Source organism: Castanea sativa, chromosome 12 (assembly GCF_040712315.1).
Source record: "Castanea sativa cultivar Marrone di Chiusa Pesio chromosome 12, ASM4071231v1".
In the NCBI taxonomy this organism is placed as follows: Eukaryota; Viridiplantae; Streptophyta; class Magnoliopsida; order Fagales; family Fagaceae; genus Castanea; species Castanea sativa.
In genome coordinates, this window is record NC_134024.1 from 24033266 (window position 1) to 24040514 (window position 7249).

The 7249-nt window shown below is 31.1% G+C and overlaps 1 non-coding gene across 1 annotated transcript; it reads left to right on the forward strand.

The window, feature by feature from the left end:
- The first annotated feature begins 6914 nt into the window (after positions 1-6914).
- LOC142621402 (small nucleolar RNA SNORD34) lies at positions 6915-7004 on the forward strand. The gene has a single exon (XR_012841782.1). It is a non-coding gene; the product is annotated as a small nucleolar RNA SNORD34 (small nucleolar RNA).
- Positions 7005-7249: the final 245 nt, after the last annotated feature.

Below are 7249 nucleotides of genomic sequence, written 5' to 3' on the forward strand. Positions count from 1 at the left end.
TTGACATTTTTTTGTTGAAAATTTTTGTAATTAAAAGAAAATAAAAAAAGGCTTGGAAAAAAAGAAAAAAGAAAAAGAAAACAAAATACTAACAGAACATTTTGGTCTCTCAAGAGACACCAAAATCTTCCTCTCGAATATCGAATTGGAACACGTTAGGTCGTCTTTGAAGAGCCTGACTTGCTTCAATAACTCAGAATAGTTATCGAATTCAATCCCTAGAGCTTGCGCTAAGTCTATGATTATGGCGCTTTGTACTGCATTGCTTGTTCGTCTTCCTTGCCCCTCTTTCTGTAGCGTACAATGCACTCTCTCCCCGTTCTCTGTTACCTGCCAAAATTAAAATCAAAATCAACAGCCATGGTAGAAAAATTTAGAGTGAACGAGAGAAAGAGAGAGAAAATTACAGTGAATTGAGTTTGCTTCATATCTCGGAGAGATCGGCGATCTTTTTGCAGAGATCGAGGAGGTCGGAGTCGAGCAAAGCAAGCCAATTGTCTATGGCTGAAGTGCGCTCTTGGAGGGAATCGCAGAGCGATCGGCAATTGATGAGGATGAAGATCTTGCTGCGTTTGGAGTAAAGCGAAGCCACATCTACGACTACAGAGAGATCGGCAGCGATTCCTTTGAGTGCAGTGAGTGCGGCGGCGGCGAGAGACTCAGGCGAAGGGGATGAGCGGAGGAGCTGTTGGAGAATGAACTGGAGATGGCTTGCGAAGGAGCAAAAACGCCGAGGGTTGTCGAAGTAAAACCAAGGTTGGTGGTCCTCGCTGGGGCAGAGCTCAGAGAGCGATTGCTGGATAGAGTTAATCACGGCTGAAACTGACACCGATGAGGGCGTTGGAGTTGCTGGCGTCATTTTACAGTGCCAATGGTATGGTGGTCAAAGAGTACTACTGATAGTGAAAGGCACGGCAAGAGTTGGTTGAACTTGATCGCTGATATAGAAGAGAAGAGGATAATGTGATTTAGGATAACGTTGGGTTTAATTTTCTCTTTTTGTTTTGCGTTTGTATTTCTTCTGTTCTGTTCCATGATTGAACTCATTTTAAGTTCCATTTTTTTTTCAAGCTTTTTTATTTTTTTTTAAATTTTCTTTCAATTAAATTTTTTTTTTTTTTTTTTTTAAAAAAGGGTCAAACTTAACGGTAGCAATAACTGAAACCTAACAGAATACTACATTGACAAAAATTGAAACTTAGAGGACTGAAATGACAAAACTGAAAGTTAGAAGACTAAAATGACAAAAACTAAAAGTTAGAGGGTTAGTTTTGTATTTTTGCCCATAATCCTTAATGCATCTCGAGAGAAAACAATTGCCAATTTAAGAAATAAAGCACATTTTAATGGCAAATCCTTAATCGATAAATTTCTCATTTCCACAACAGTTCCATTAACTCAAACCTTATTTTGTCTTTGGATATTAAAATGAAGAGAATTCTAAAATGTTTAATGTCGCATCAAAATAAATTGACAAGACTCTTAATTTAAATTTTGGGTTTCCAACCAAATTTGAGGTTGGACAATATATGATATCTACATGGATTATATTATCTTATCAACTTTCTCTAGTGCACCTATAGTGTGCAAAATATAAATAAAGTAGGATTACATACAAAGATAACTAAATATATAAAGTTTTAAAAACAAAACCTAAGATGTTAGGTAAAGAAATAAAAGTAAATAATCAATAGTAGATCTAATTATAGAAATATTTATACTTGAGAATTGCACTTCAAATTAGTGAGTAATTTCTCAATGTTTTCAATCATCTACAATATTTTAATATAACTTTAATATACAATAGAACTAAGTGATCAATAAAATAACTAAAATTTTATAACTATGACTATTTTATTGAATAAAATTATAGAGAAGTGTAGACGTAGAGATCAAGATACTCTGAAAAGTAAAGGAAAAAAAACTTTCAAAATGAACGTGTTCATGTGTTTTGACTTGTGGGTCACCCGGACTTTCACAAGCCAAAAAACCCAGAACCATAATATTGACCCTCTTGCCATTGTGCAAGCAAAACCCCTTAAAACCCTTGAAATGACTTCCTATAAATTCACACCTTTGGTTTAACCCTTACTCAACAGCAAAAGTCTCTAAGGCTTCAGGCCATAGCTTCTCTTTACCTCTCTCTGTCTCTCTCAGATATTTGAGTGTTTGGTTTAGAATTATAATGGTGACGAGAATAAGATCGCAGTGCTGAATGGTTTTGATAAATCATTAGAGCATTAGTATTGGTGGTGCTAAAAAGTTAAATTGCTATTTTTAGCACCACCAACTACAAAAATGGGAGCACATTAGTTGAGATAAATGTATATATTTTAGCTTTTCAACTATTGTGCACAGCCCTCTCCAAGGTAAAAAAACAAATTATATTTTATTTATGCGTTCATACTGATGAAAAATATATAAATAATTTCTTTTCCTTTTTCTCTTTTATTACCGTTGCAGCTCTCAGTCTCTCCTTTCTCAACTTTCTCTCTTCTCTTCCTTAGATTCTTCTTTCTTTTCCTTTCCTCCAAATTTAACCAACCAAACATACCACAAAATTCTAAATCAAATGTGCAATTTTCAATTCCAACATAAACCCATAAACCCACTGCTGCTGCGGGCTTCTTCTTTTTCTACCGTGAGCTTCTTCCTCTTTTGCAGTGGCTTCTTCTTCTCTCATTTTGTGTGTAATATGTCTCTTTCTTCTTGTCTTTTGTGTGAAAAAGAAGAACTATCTTTTAGTCTTAGGTGAAGAAGAAGAGACAAGATAGTGAGGGGAGGAAAAGAAAAGATATTTGATGGAAATACATGGGTGGCTGAGGAAAAAGTGAAGTAAAAAAAATAAATAAATGGAAGTTAGTGGGGCACGTGTTTATCTGTAATGAAATTTACTAAATAAAAATTACAATTACGTTAAAACACAACAAATTATTACAAAATTTTGGGTTAAAAAAAATTATTGTTACACATTATTTGCTAGAGAAATTGTTTTAATAAAAAACAATTGTATATATATATATATATATAATTTGGGGTTAAAAAAAAAAATTATTACACTATACGATTATTTGCTATTGTATGGCGGTAGTGGTGACAGTAGTTGTGATTGTTGTTTATTGTAGTAAATATATTATTATATAGTATTGTTTATATTATTTTATTGTGTTAAAAGCTAAAATAAAACCATTGATGTAGGGTAGTTTGTAAAGTGAGAAGGTAAAATAAATAAAATAGTTTTTGGTGGAGCCAAATAGCTAAAATTATGGCTCCACCAACGTGGATGCTCTTATATAAAATTTCATTGTAGCTTAATCTTTCAAAATTTCATCTTTAATATCATCTTTATGCTTTGTTGGTGCATATTATCTTAGAGGGTGGTATAGAATTTTCTGGTAATAATGCTCTGATTTAAAGAATTTGAGAATACTCCCACAATTACTGGTTTGGTTCTTACACTATCCTAGAATTATCACTTGAATGACCATACATTTGAAATAGTATTTTGCTTAATTATATATGGTAAGTTGAGGCCAGTGATGATCTTAAACGATTTTGCCTACATCGGATGATTATCTGTTATAAGATAATGATATCTTTGGAATATCTGAGGCATTTCTATGATGTTGTATTTCTTCAAGTCAATTGAAGAAAAGTAAAAAAAAAAAAAAAATTGTGTTCTAGACTTTTAGGGGTTGTTGTTTATTAATTGTTGAAAATGCTAATATGAAAGTAATAAAGTGACTACCACAATTTCATTACAAATCTTATGCAAAAAGTTGTTAGTCTGTTATTGGTGGGTAAAAGATGTCAATATTAAACCTGAATTAGAATTAGAAACAGCTTACTACATAAGATTTATTGAGAAAATATTGTAAATGTAGCATTACTCTTATATTTATTGAACTCAAATTCTTTTTAGTCTCAAGTAAAAGTATTTAATATTTTTATTAGGTGGTCAAAATAGGTTAATTTAGTAAATAATATGTTTTTTTTTTAAAGTGTATATATATATATATATATATATATATATATATATATATATATATATATGTTTGACACTGGCGGCTCTACTTGTCAAAAAAAAAAAAATTATATATGCAAAAAAATTATATAAATAATTATTTTAAAATTAATATATTCTGAACAAATGTGGTATCTGGGTCCAGGTGAGAAGGTGATTTACCTTTCTAGAAAGCCTCCAGTCCTTCATACCACAATAATTAATTTTAAAATAATTATTTATATAATTTTTTTTGCATATATAATTTTTTTTTTGACAAGTAGAGCCGCCAGTGTCTTGTTTGATCATAAGGTGTCAACAAATATCTTATGTCATACTAGTGATGCAGCTGTGGCTAGTGGCTACCTTCTGGTGTTGTGTGCAGACAGTGGCGGAGCCAGAATTTCAACTTAGGGGGGGCAAGATTAAATGACACTTCGATTCTCATTATTATGATCATGTTTCTTCATAAGCTCAATTAACTACATGTGTGTGTATGTATTTCATATCATTAAAATAAAGAAAACAAAAATAATCAAATTATAGTAAATAAAAAAAAAAATCTAAATCCATAATGTTGAAATTAAAATAAATTGAGAAAATAAATTAATGTAGGAGTGTTAGGAATATAATAATATACCTATAAAGTTGTATTAATGTTTCAGTGCCTTGCCTTCTTTTAAAAAAATTTGTAGAATTAAGCATATGTTTCTTTATTTGTTTAAGTAGTTAAAATTAAAATTTATAGAAAGAGTATGAAACTGTGAAAAAATTAGAAGAAAATATAAGTCATATCAAGGATACAATAAAAATTCACAGCAATTTCACAACATTCTTCAACTTAGCACATCATCTCATACATGTGGGTCATTAGAAAAAAAATTAAATCATATATTGTGATTTACATCCTGAATGGAAAGAACACAAAGTAGATTTTCAATCATTTTTTTAATGCTCTATACACAAAAGAAGGTGATTTCAATTTTTTCATCATTGACCTTTGTTATGTCTAAAAAATACTAGTTTGTAATTTGTAGTTTGTATTATATACTGTGACTCTGTGAGAAGCAAAGAAATTCTATAATAGTAAATTTAACTATTTAAATGGCCCACTAGGAAAAGACGAAAACTAGTTTGGTGATTGTTTTTTCTCTTATAGTAACATGCTTTTTGATATGTGTAAGGACAATTTAAGCTTTCTAACATCAAACTCTATTATTATTCTATTATATAAGCTTCTCAAAAAAAAAAAAAAAAAATACTACTATATACAAATTCTGGGGCAGGCCAGGGGGGGCAGCTGCCCCCTCTCGCCCCCCCTTGGCTCCGCCCCTGTGTGCAGATGACTGAAAATTTAAGTGCAGTGGGCGGGTGTAGTTGTAAAAGTTCTTTCATGGTGAAACTGTAGTTCTCTTTCAAGTTCCTTCCCCATATTCTATTCTGCACAGCTCAGAGGTCATTAGCACTATGGAGTTCATGGAGGTCAATACAATCAAGATTAGGTTGTGTTCTTTGGAAGATGTTGGCTGGATCTTGAAGATATTAAGTTGATCTACTGTGAATAATGTTTTAGTGTTTTTTTATTTTTTTATTATTATTATTTTTATTTTTAATTTTAAAAAGATGTAATTGTGTTGTTTTAGTTGGCTGTGCATTACAGCAAAAAAAGCTAAAGCAAAAAATTGTATGTGATTACACTTTCACGCCCTCTTTTATCTTCACGCTCACATCTTTTTTTTTTTTTTTACTTGCACGCTGTTTTTTTTTTATTCCTCTTTGTTATTTATTTTATTTTCCCTCTTTCTCCTTGCACGCTATATTTCAATTAATGACTCAGCTCTCTCCATTTTTCAGATTTGGTATCTTGGGTTGTTTATGGGTTTTGAAAATTGGAATTTTATGAATTTTTTTATTTTTGATTTTTGCAAATTTGTGTGTTAGTGTGTTCATATCGGAAGAAAAATAGGTCAAACCTACTGCATTAGTGATTGTGATGGTTGTTTATTTTAGTGGATATATTATTTTATTGTATTTTTGATATTATTTTATTGTATTAAAAGCTAAAATAAAATCACTTATATTAGGTGATTTGTAAACTGAGAAGGTATAAATAAATAAATTAACTTTTTGTAGTGCCAAATAGCTAAATTTATGGCTCCATCAATGTGGATGCATTATAGAGAATTTCATTGTAGCTTAGAGGCTGTTTGGTTTAAGTGTTTTCATCATCCAATACTCAGTTTTCATCCCTCAATATCCAAATTTTGTGAGCTCCACAGCAAGTTGCTTTGTTTGGATGAGTTTTGAATCGCGGTTTTCATCACTCAATTCTCTGAATTTTGAGTGATGAGTTATGGAAACTGAAAACACATTTTAAGTGTTTTCAGTTTCCAAAACTCTGTTTCTAATGACATTTTCGTAATTAAACTTACAACTTTTAACCTTTTAGCCGCAATGTTGGACTGTTTTGGTTTTCTTATTATTATTATTTTTTTAAAACAACGCTGTTGGCCGCAAAGTTTGACTTTTTTGTTTTTTTTTTTTTTTTTTGTGAAAGATAGTCACTGAGTGATGAGTGTCAATGGTGTGTGTTTGGAGAAATTGAGGTATTTTAAGTGAAAAGTGATGAATGATGAGTGACAAAAATTGAGTGACGAAAACTGAGTGATGAAAATTCTCTAACCAAACAAGGCCTTAATCTTTCACAATTTCATCTTTTATATCATCTTTATGCTTTGTTGGTGCGTATTATCTTAGAGGGTGGTATAGAATTTTCTCGTAATAGTACTTTGATTTAAAGGATTTGAGAATACTCCCACAATTACTGATTTTGTTCTTACACTGTGCTAGAATTATCACTTGAATGGCCATACATTTGAAATAGTATTTTGCTTAATTCTATATGGTAAGTTGAGGCCAGTGATGATCTAAAACGATTTTGCCTACATCGGATGATTATCTGTTATAAGATAATGATATCTCTAAAACATCTGAGGCCTTTCTATGATGTTGTATTTCTTTAAGTCAATTGAAAAAAGGAAAAAAGAAAAATTTTGTTCTAGACTTTTGGTGTTTGGTACATGTGTTTGAAAAAATTTGTTTTGTTGTTTGAAAACATGTGTGAAAATACGTGTGGGTGAAAAAGTGTATAAAAATGCGTATAATGTTGTTTAAAAACTGAAAATGTGTGTTTGAGTGGGTGTACCAACTTCCCGTTAGAGGTTGTTGTTTACTAATTGAAAGCTC